This window comes from Oncorhynchus tshawytscha, linkage group LG15, assembly GCF_018296145.1.
Source record: "Oncorhynchus tshawytscha isolate Ot180627B linkage group LG15, Otsh_v2.0, whole genome shotgun sequence".
NCBI lineage: Eukaryota > Metazoa > Chordata > Actinopteri > Salmoniformes > Salmonidae > Oncorhynchus > Oncorhynchus tshawytscha.
The window spans coordinates 12361122-12373158 of record NC_056443.1 but is presented as its reverse complement, the minus strand read 5'-3'; positions in this window follow the sequence as shown (position 1 = coordinate 12373158).

Here is a 12037-nt window from a genome sequence, read left to right as displayed (position 1 = left end):
TATATAAACAGAATATGAGGTGACCAGCATTCAATGACTATATACATGGGGCATTTGTCTCGAGGTGTAGGGTAGTGTATTGGGCAAGTAGCTGGGTGGTTCAACAGTCTGATGGCCTGGAGATAGAAGCTGTTTCTTAGTCCCGGCTTTGATGCACATGTACCGTCTCTGTCTGCTAGATGGTAGCAGAGTAAACAGACCGTGGCTCGAATGGCTGATGTCCTTGATGATCTTCTTGGCCTTCCTTTGACAGTGAGTGCTGTAAATGTAAATGAACTGCAAGAGGGGGACTGATGGTGGAGTGGGCCTATCGAGGACAGTTCTGGGAGATGCAGGATGGCATTTAAATTGGAGAGGTGTGTTGGTTCAATGTGGTGAACACCTGCCATATGAGCTTATCATCACGTGGTTGGATCCTCCCCATAATGTTACCAAGTCAACATGTACGGCAACTCCAGGGCATTCTTATTTTAAGAATGTGACATGTCAGAATAATAGTAGAGAGAATGATTTATTTCAGATGTTATTTAAATTGTTTAACTTGGGCCAAACGTTTCGGGTAGCCTTCCACAAGCTTCCCACAATAAGTTGGGTGAATTTTGGCCCATTCCTCCTGACCAGAGCTGGTGTAACAAAGGCAGGTTTGTAGACGTCCTTGCTCACACATGCTTTTTCAGTTCTGTCCACAAATGTTCCATAGGATTGAGGTCAGAGCTTTGTGATGGCCACTCCAATACCTTGACTTTGTTGTCCTTACGCCATTTTGCCACAACTTTGGAAGTATGCTTGGGGTCATGGTCCATTTGGAAGTCCCATTTGTGACCAAGCTTTGACTTCCTGACTGATGTCTTGAGATTTTGCTTCAATATATTCACATCATTTTCCTCCCTCATGATGTCATCTAATTTGTGAAGTGCACCAGTTCCTCCTGCAGCAAAGCACCCCTACAACATGATGCTGCCACCTCTGTTCTTCACAGTTGGGAGGATGTTCTTCGGCTTGCAAGCCTCCCCCTTTTTCCTCCAAAAAGAACGATGGTCATTATGGCTAAACAGTTCTATTTTTGATTCATTTCTCCAAAAAGTACGATCTTTGTCCCCATGTGCAGTTGCAAACCGTAGTCTGGCTTTTTTATGGCGGTTGTGGAGCAGTGGCTTCTTCCTTGCTGAGCAGCCTTTCAAGTTATATAGGACTCGTTTTACTGTGGATACAGATGCTTTTGTACTTGTTTCCTCCAGCATCTTCACAAGGTCCTTTGCTGTTGTTCTGGGATTGATTTGCACTTTTCGCACCAAAGAAGGTTCATCTCTAGGAGACAGAAAGCGTCTCCTTCCTGAGCGGTATGACAGCTGCGTGGTCCCATGGTGTTTAGACTTGCGTACTATTGTTTGTACAGATGAACGTGGTACCTTCAGGCGTTTGGAAATTGCTCCCAATGATGAACCAGACTTGGAGGTCTGGTTGATTTCTTTTGACTTTCCCATGATGTCAAGCAAACCGGCACTGAGTTTGAAGGTAGGCCTTGAAATACATCCACAGGTACACCTCCAATTGACTCAAATTATGTCAGTTAGCCTATCAGAAGCTTCTAAAGCCATGACATCATTTTCTGGAATTTTCCAAGCTGTTTAAAGGCACTGTCAACTTAGTGTATGTAAACGTCGGACTCACTGGAATTGTGATACAGTGAATTATAAGTGAAATAATCTGTCTGGAAAAATTACTTGTGTCATGCGCAAAGTAGATGTCCAACCGACTTGCCAAAACTATAGTTTGTTATAACAAGAAATTTGTGGAGTGGTTAAAAAAGTTTTAATGACTCCAACCTAAGTGTATGTAAACTTCTGACTTCAACTGAATATACAGGTGATTAAAACCACAATTTAATGGCATTGTAGCAGCCATATTGAATTTTGTACACCATAATGGATTTGGAGTCAAACGGATTTTGAGCCTAACATGCCGCTTGCATCGCGTGCGTTACAAAATAAATTTAAACATACATGTTATTCAATTATTGCACCCACACTGCTCACACACGCCAACGAGCGTCTGTGTTGCGAAGCGCTAAAATAGAAGTCAGTTCAATTTGTGACGCTGAACGCGGTGCAAGTCTTGCATCTCCCATCTCCTCATTGGTTTATAGAAGCAGATACCCACGTGCCATCTCCTCATTGGTTATACCCACGTGGGTGATTGAAAGATGAACTAGTTTGGTCGGTCGTCATGGTAACTATGAAAGTTAGATGCCAATCACCATATAAAGTCCAAAGAAGAAAAATCCTGGAAGGAGGAGAGAAGACTAGAAACGATTCGGTTGACAGTTTTATGTGTGGATTAATTGTCGGAGTAGGAGGACCTTGTGCATTTCATTTAAAATAACTCAACATTTATATCCCAGGACAAATCTACAGAGGAACCTTTGACTGAAAAGAAATGACAGTTTTCACTCTCAACCCACTTATTTTCCCTAGAGCCGATTATATTACAATAGCCACAACATCATAAAACATATGTAACTGTATGTATTTTTGTCAGGCAGGATCATACATCACTGAATGAGAGCAAATTTGACTCGGAAAGTTCTGCATATTGTATCTCTGTGTTATCGGTCTACATTCCAAGACGCATTAAGATATCCTAATTCTGTTTCATTGTGTATGTAGTGCAGACAATTGACTACCTGCATTCGATATTTTAGCAATATCAATATTCGTTTACATGAGCTTATGCGGCCTACCCCCCTTTAGCCAGGCATTACTCTGCACTTATTGAGTTTAGGGAATGTTTTCTTTAGAGCTGATTAAAATAGGCACGTGTAACTGTTATTTTTGTTGTCAGGCAGGACCATAGAGCACATTTGCACATTGAGGTTAGTGGGTGTGCCACAATATCTACCAATTTAACTACTTTTGCAGTACAACTAGCAAATGTATTTTTGACCACTTTACACATATTTTGGGATTCCCCCTCTCACAAGAGGCTGGTGATGGGAGAACGGCTCATAATAATGTCCGGAATGGCGCAAATGGAAACCATGTGTTGGATGTATTTGACACCAATTCACCCCTTCCGCTCCAGTCATTACCACGAGCCCGTAAACATCATTTGCCTGAGGTGCTAGTGGACAAGGAAAGTCTCATTTCATACAAGCGCATTTGTTTCCACATTTCCTCTCCTCGCCTCCTCTCCTCAATCACTTTTGAACTTAAAAAAAGAGGTGAGGAGAGGACAGAGGTAGGAGGAGTTAGCAAAACCAACTGAGAATCTCTTCATGACACAATGGGACCTTGTATGTTACATATTTACCTAGGGACGATACTCAATGTTTTACTGTATACTTTGGGAGCGTTCCACATTGCAGCCAATTTTAAAGGTGAGTCAAGACTGACTAATCTACAAATCATCTTGCATCATAAATATCTACTGAATATTATTTGTAGATCAGTCTGATACTCTTGAACACAGCCTTTATGTACGTACATTATATACATAACATGAAGTGTATGATATGCAGAAGTCTGTGGCTCGGATTTTAGAATCTCACCCCACAAGGGTTGCATGTTGAAACACAGGTCACCTCTGAAGCATGGTTACATGGTTGCAAGTGAAGGCCACGTATATAAAAAAAAGAGGAGCAGAAAAGTGAACACTTAGTTTTATGAGTGGAAAAGTACATTTATAGACAACTAAGTGCCCCACTTTCTGTGACATCAATACACAGTAGCTCTCTTTCACATTTCATTGTCTACATGAGTGGGAGTTCAACAGCCCCTCTACATCAGCGTGCCTCGTGCAGCGTGCCTCGTGCAGCGTGCCTCGTGCAGCGTGCCTCGTGCAGCGTGCCTCGTGCAGCGTGCCTCGTGCAGCGTGCCTCGTGCAGCGTGCCTCGTGCAGCGTGCCTCGTGCAGCGTGCCTGCCTCGTGCAGCGTGCCTCGTGCAGCGTGCCTCGTGCAGCGTGCCTCGTGCAGCGTGCCTCGTGCAGCGTGCCTCGTGCAGCGTGCCTCGTGCAGCGTGCCTCGTGCAGCGTGCCTCGTGCAGCGTGCCTCGTGCAGCGTGCCTCGTGCAGCGTGCCTCGTGCAGCGTGCCTCGTGCAGCGTGCCTCGTCGTGCAGCGTGCCTCGTGCAGCGTGCCTCGTGCAGCGTGCCTCGTGCAGCGTGCCTCGTGCAGCGTGCCTCATGCAGCGTGCCTCATGCAGCGTGCCTCTGCTCTTATTATGAATGAAGCATGGATGACACCATGAAGCGCTGCTCTCTGGCTCTGCACCTCTAGAAACATGCCTCTTCTCAGTCTGAAGTGTGTGTGAGCACCTCTGTATGAATCAGGCCCTGCGTTAGCTATATTGCTGTGGTACTCGGTCGAGCTATCTAGCTAATCCTGTTTCATTCCCTGGGTAAAGCGGCACAGGAGAGCTGAGTCAGGAGGAGACGGATCCACCCAGCCCTCCCTGCATTCATCCTCAATTTACACAGCCTATTGAAATGTTAATTCAGAAGAAGTGATTCCATATACAACATTCATAAGGCCCCACACTGAGTACAGAGATGACATACATTTTTACATGATTCTACTGCTGCATGGATCAGAGATGTGATTTACCCATATTAATGTATAATATGTATTACAGATGCGTGCGTGTGTTGTAAGACAGTGGAATAATGACTACACTGATTTAGGCCTACTGCACACACACCACTCAAGGATTCTATGAATAAACACATGATCCTAAATGGTTGTTGACTGTGTGTATTAGTTTCATAGTGATGCAATTCATAGTGATGGAATCTGTTTGGTGGCAAATTTGATCTTCTCATACACAATTTAGATTGCGAAAGTGCAAACCAACTTCCATAGCAACATATGTGTAGTCTTCTATAACTACAACATGCTAATAGACCTATGTCTATGTGCTTGACGTAAAGGCATGTGGGTAAGCTGAGCTCCTCTGGATCAGTGCGTTTGTATTATGATTCAAGTATCTGATCCTGTGGGAGGATGTTCTCAGCTGTGCTACATGTGAGATACATGGTTTTGTCAGCGGGATGCTTTTGTGATGCGTCCGTCACAGAGAATTCTGTCCCAGAGGATTCCCAGATTTATAGAGGATGCATCCCAAATGTCACTCTATTCCCTATATAGTGCACTACTTTGGGTTAAAACGAGTGCCAATTGGGATGCACACAAACATGTACTGCTAAGTGAGATGCTTCACAAGGCAGTTAAACTAATCAGAAAATCTATACTTCATGAGACCAACACACATATTCATCAATACATCTTGACATTTTTAACAGGGCCTAAGATGGTAAGAGTGCTTTGAAAGGAGGATGCAGTGACCACACTCCTGTTCATCCAGCATATAAATCAATACAGACAGTAAGGAATCTTTATATGGTCGCCATAACAACAAACTCCAAGACTTGGACCACGGTAACAGGTAGGCAGGTCTATGATTCTACCAACGCATGGAACGTTCTGTGGCTAGAGAGGGAGGGAGTGCGAGAGAGAGAGAATACCTGCGTGGTATTTGCTATAAAAGGAGAGGGGAGAGTTGCAACTCAAAATAACAACAATCAACTACAAACAGCGGGCTAAAGCTAAGTAGAGCAGAGTTACTCGACTGGGGGTTCGGCATCTGTTTAAGTCAATTAGCAGTAAAACAATGAAATGCAACTGGAAAACACAGTGCCTTGTTCAGCTCAGTGAGGGGTCTTAAACAGGAACCGTGTAGTCCACACTCACAACTAGGCTAATGTGTATTAGCTCATCACCACCATGGCACTGAGAACCCAGGGAGTTCAGAGACTGCCAGGGGCTTTCAGAGCCTCCTGATTAGAAGGGGAATAATCTGAATTACATCAACAATGATTTTTACAATAATAAACAAATGCTTGGCAATATTATGGTGCGTTTCCCTTGTCAGACTTTGCACCAGTGTTTTGGCCCAAAGATGTTTCCTTTTGTGCTTCCACCTCCGAGGCCTGGCCCAAAAAGTCACTTTTTATGTGTTGATGAGGAAACATCACTTTGAGCTTCTTATATGGCACTTGACCTTACAATCAGTCAAACACCACTTGCTTATTCATTGGGGTGCAACATTGCAAAACATTGCATATGCCTACCCCTGTGTTGCTCCTTTCCAAACACTTCCTTTCACACTAAACTTTGCATTACATCTACAATAAAGAGAACAAACAGCTGCCTTATTCTGTGTGGGCAGCACATTCCCTCCTGCTTTGGTTGGATTTGGTTACTTCTACAATACACATTGTACATTATACAAACAGATGCTTAGCTAACTGTTTCAGTGGGCATCAGCCTTCTTACGCTTTGTGTTTTGGTTTCGTTGTGAAGGTTAAAAAACACTGGATGCTCAGCTTCTTCCTAAGCTCCATATCCTCTCCTTGGCCGCCATGCTTCTCCCTGCCTGTATGAAAATGCAGCAGCGAGAGGAGCTCTGCTCTGAAAACAAGATTAATATTAAATCACGTCTGCTAACGAGGCGGACCGCATAATAAGCAGACAAAAGGGCTCTGATTCACTCCCAGCGCTTCCTGATAAATAATACTGCGATTTCTGGAGGATATAGGACAGCCCAGGCTAGATTCGTGTGTGTGTGTGTGTGAAGGGGGGGACTGTTTCACTGTAGTGTGATGGGTCAGGACAAGGAAGGGCAGGGGAGGGGTATTAGGGATAGAGGATCGAAAGGGCATGCTGAGACATGACACACCTTCCTTGGACAACTTAGCCCAACCAACCAACTCACTCCCTCTGCCCGCCCAAGTATATGCAGGCTCATGCCTATGAGCACTTTGTCCTAGGCTGCATCCTAGGTGGCACCCTATTCCCTATTTCGTGCTCTACTTTTGACCAGGGTCAAAGTAGTGCACCATATAGGTAATAGGTTGCCACTTGGTACGCAGGCAGAGACTCAGAAAGCAGGGCTGCTGAGTCATAAATTACGTCTGCACTTCGCTAATAATTAGCTTCTCCGTATTCAAACGTGGCTGCTGGAGCTTCTACTGTAGCCTACATTATGCGTGTGAGAGAGAAGAGAATATGAGAATATGTTTGAGCAGCCCACCATTGCTACACATACACATTATCAATCATAGTTGTGTGTGTGTGTGTGTGTATATAGTCCAAGCATGCGGTTCTTTAGGGGTAAATGCGCCAAGCTAGCACGTTATTATTCCATTGAGCTGTCATTTGAATAAGTGGTTGTGACGTTTGGCGTTAGGAGGGAATGAGTGTCCAGGGCTCAGACCGGGGCTGGGGCTTATCCCTCGAAGGCAATTATGTGTTCCACATGAGCTGGCTGGGCAGCATCAAACCATTCTGTCTTTATCACTGCAAGACTTAGGGCTGCCAAGCCTGCAACAATTCCAGCCAGCACAGCAGCAGATATATAGCCTATAGCGTGAGGCAAAGGATCAGAATCTCAAGGACAAAACTTTGATGTGTAGCTAGTTAGATGGAATGCTACATTGTTCTTTGTAAAGCCTTTCTTACTTAGTCATTTCTCAGTAAAAATAGACATCACTGCATAGGGGAAGATGGGAGGAGAGAGAGAGTGTTTGTGTGCTTACTTTAGCTATATGTGTTGACATTGGTTAACAGCTGTTAATCCAATCTCTGTAGCAGTATTAATATACAGACGCGTCTACTTTACAAATAACTACACATCTAAACTCAACTCAAACTCATCAACATCCGTGTTATGACTTCATACCATGCCATCAGGAGCATTAGTTTGTAGGCCTTAGTCTTTTTCATATTGTAACATTGCCCACTCTAGATAAGTGGTTTTCAAAACTCCTCTGGGGGACCACCAGACATTTCAAAATGTTGTTGTATCCCTGAACTAATTCACCTGATCAAGGGCTGGATAATTAGCTGACAAATTGGGTCAGCTGTGCTAGCGCTGGAATACGTTGGCTGGGGGTCCCAGAGGAGCGGTTTGATAACCCCGGGTCTAGATAGCCTATGTCATATCTGTCACGGCTTGATATTTGCTTCAGCCTTGAAGTCACAGGGACATTTGTGAGCGTACAAGAGGGGCACTGTGTTTCCACTTGAAAGAAAAAGGAGAAGGGAACAGGCTGCAGTGTTCACTGAAGCAGATCTTTGAGCGACAGAAGCAATGGGAGGATGTCAGAGCATAGATACAAGTCTATTGGTGACTGGAGAGTAGCACTAAACTGTGTGTGGGTGTGTGCGTGTAAGAACACTGATACAATTGCAGCTAGCTAGCATGCAATGTTTTGATTATGCCTACTGTACAGTGGTTGAGGATGGGGAGAAGCCCAAATACAGAGGTGTACAGAGATGGCCATAACTGTATGGAGGACTAAGTTATAAGGCAACTCCTGAATACCTATTGAAGTGTGTTGTGCTTTCTGGGCCCTTGTGACTGCCGTACCATTACCCAAGTGGGTACTGCATTTTGGTAGTACAGAAGAGTAGCTAGCTACTAGTCCAGTGGCTAGTGTCATGACATTGTTATTGTTAATATGATGACATGCTATTTATCAAATAATTAACTATGTTTATAATTACATTATTTAATTAATCAGGTAACCATTAACTCAGTAACCTGGAGCACCACGGGAAACGTTTGTTTAATGAGCTACCGTTTCCCGAATCAACTCAAAGAATATCAGAATATCGATTTCATAGCAGTCACCAATTAATTAATTTCCTCATCAGTCTCATTCTGAACGTCGCATAATTAGTAAATCTGCGCAAACCCGGGTCTCACTAAATCATTCCGTACCACACAAATTGAGTTGATTTATTTTCTGGATACATTTGTAAACTATGCTTAGTTTAACCCTCACACCTTGCCCCGAACTGCTGCTCATATGGGTCAGAATTATAATGCCTGTATTTACACTACCGTTCAGAAGTTTGGGGTCACTTAGACATTTCCTTGTTTTTGAAAGAAAAGTTAATTTATGTCCATTAAAATAACATCAAATTGATAAGAAATCTAGTGACTATAGTAGCTGGAAACGGCTGTTTAAAAAAAAATTGAATATCTACATAGGCGTACAGAGGCCCATTATTAGCAACCATCTCTCCTGTGTTCCAATGGCAAGTTGTGTTAGCGAATCTTAGTTTATCATCTTAAAAGGCTAATTGATCATTAGAAAACCCTTTTTCAATTATGTTAGCACAGCTGAAAACTGTTGTGCTGATTAAAGAAGTAATAAAACTTGCCTTTAGACGAGTTGAGTATCTGGAGCATCAGCATTTGTGGGTTTGATTACAGTCTCAAAATGGCCAGAAACAAAGAACTTTCTCCTGAAACTCGTCGGTCTATTCTTGTTCTGAGAAATAAAGGCTATTCCATGTGAGAAATTGCCAAGAAACTGAAGATTTCGTACAACGCTGTGTACTACTCCCTTCACAGAACAGCGCAAACTGGAGGAGTGGGAGGCCCCATTGCACAACTGAGCAAGAGTACATTAGTGTGTCTAGTACATTAGTGTGTCTAAACAGACACCTCACAAGTCCTCAACTGGCCGCTTTATTAAATAGTATGCACAAAACACCAGTCTCAACATCAACAGTGAAGAGGCGACTCCGGGATGCTGGCCTTCATAAGCCAAATGCCTTATGAACCATCAGCCCTTCCAAATAATACCACATTTGATCTGTAGGCCCATCTCTTGTACATCTCTTAACAAAGTTCGAGAGAAGCTAAGGGATTGGTTTTTGATAAATCTGGAAAGCCGATTTTTACATGTCCATTTAAATCCACTTCACAATGGCTTATCAACTAGAAACGTTGTAGGCTAATCAAATACTTTACCATGATAAGGAAACTATTAACAATTCATTTTTTTCCCACTATGTAACGCTAATGCTTAAAATAATAATAAAAAACCTTCATGGACTAAGTCAAATTCACGCCAAATGTGATATTTGGACTCATCACAATAGTCCCTAAAGAGTTTGAGATAATACCGTTGATGCATTAAGAGATTGCCACACTGTAGATGCATATTAAGACAGACGTTAATATGCAAAAAATACTTCTAAAATCTTATTTGCATGAACCATAGGACCAAATGACACCAAATTTGGAATGTGGTACATGTCTTAACTTTAAAAAAAATATGTGCCCATTTAAACCACTGTAAATCCACTCCACAGTGCCCCCCTCAATCTACATACAATACCCCATAATGATTCAGCAAAAACATGTTCATAGATGTTAAAAACGATTTATTACATTTACATAAGTATTCAGACTGTTTATTCAGCACTTTGTTGAAGCAGCTTTGGCAGAGATTACAGCCTTGAGTCTTCTTGGGTATGATGCTACAACCTGGCACACCTATATTTGGGTAGTATCTCCCATTCTTCTCAACAGATCCTCTCAAGTTCTGTCAGGTTGGATGGAGAGCGTCGCTGCACAGCTATTTTCAGGTCTCTCCAGAGATGTTCAAGTCTGGGCTCTGCCTGGGCTACTCAAGGACATTGAGATTTGTCCCGAAGCCAGTCCTGCGTTCTTGGTTTCAATAGACCAGAGAATCTTGTTTCTCATGGTTTGAGTTCTTTTGGTGCCTTTTAGCAAACTCCAAGCGGGCTATCATTTGCCTTTTACTGATGAATGGTTTCTGTCTGGACACTCTACCATAATGGCCTGATTGGTGGAGTGCTGCAGAGATGGTTGTCCTTTAAGAAGGTTCTCTCATCTCCACAGAGGAACTCTGGAGCTGTCAGTGACCATCGGGTTCCTGGTCACTTACCTGACCAAGGCCCTTCTCCCCTGATTGCAGTTTGGCTGGGCGGCCAGCTCTAGGAAGAGTCTTGGTCGTTCCAAACTTCTTCCATTTAAGAATGGAGGCAACTGTGTCCTTGGGGAGCTTCAATGCTGCAGAAATGTTTTGGTACCTTTACCCAGACAATCCTGTCTCGGAGCTCTATGGACAATTTGACCTCATGGCTTGGTTTTTGCCCTGACATGCACTGTCAACTGTGGGAGCTTATACAGACAGCCTTTCCAAATGATGTCCAATCAAGTGAGCTCAATTTCGAGTCAAATAGCAGAGTCTGAATACTTACGTCAATAAGTTGAATTTTTTTATAAACATTTGCAAAAATGTCTAAAAACCTGTTTTTGCTTTTTCATTATGGGGTATTGTATGTAGATTGACGATAAAAAAAACATTGTCAATTTTCAGAATAAGGCTGTATTGTAACAAAATGTGGAGAAAGTCAAGGGGTCTGAATACTTTCCGAATGCACCCATGACTGCACATAAAGTAAAATAATTCCTACAATGATAGAGGGCTTGCTTTATCATCCATCTGATCGCATGTCCTTTCTGTCATCCTGTGAACCCTGTTCATTGCTGCTCACAGCTATATTTAATATTATTTTTCATTATAGACTGGAGGAGCACTAAAGCAGAGTTCACTGACGATAACCATGGCAACCTTATGTACTGTACAGTATGGACAGCTCTCTGTGCACTGCGGTCTCTCTATGGATACATTCTGTAGACATAGCTACAGCATGTAGAGCCATAGACATACAGCAGCTACAGATTTCAGACTAATCCATTACAAACACTCCAAACACTCTTGGAACATGGCCACCATTATAATTCGAAGGCAAAATCCCAAATGACTTCCTATTTACCACTGTACAAATTAGTACCACTGTAGGGTGGTATTTGAGCCATCATCAATCTCAAACAACGTTTTCTCTGCTCTGTACAGCAGTGTACATGCCCTACAGCCGAATCTACCTCCGTAAAAGGGGGTCATTGTGAGTCCCATCTCGGCCCATGCCACCTGTACCATGTGTGAGCGACTCAGGAAGTCCAGGTGATTCTAATGACTTTTTAAATTCCTGCTACTGTGAACATCAGTTAGCTTAATGAGAGAGAGGGAGGGGAAAAGGAGAGATCGAGAACGAGGGACTCCCTCCACACACAAAAAGGGCCTAATTACCACCACCACTCCACAGGATCACAACAAACCTGTTTACCAGCCGAGGCAGTGCGTGTGCGTGCGTCTGT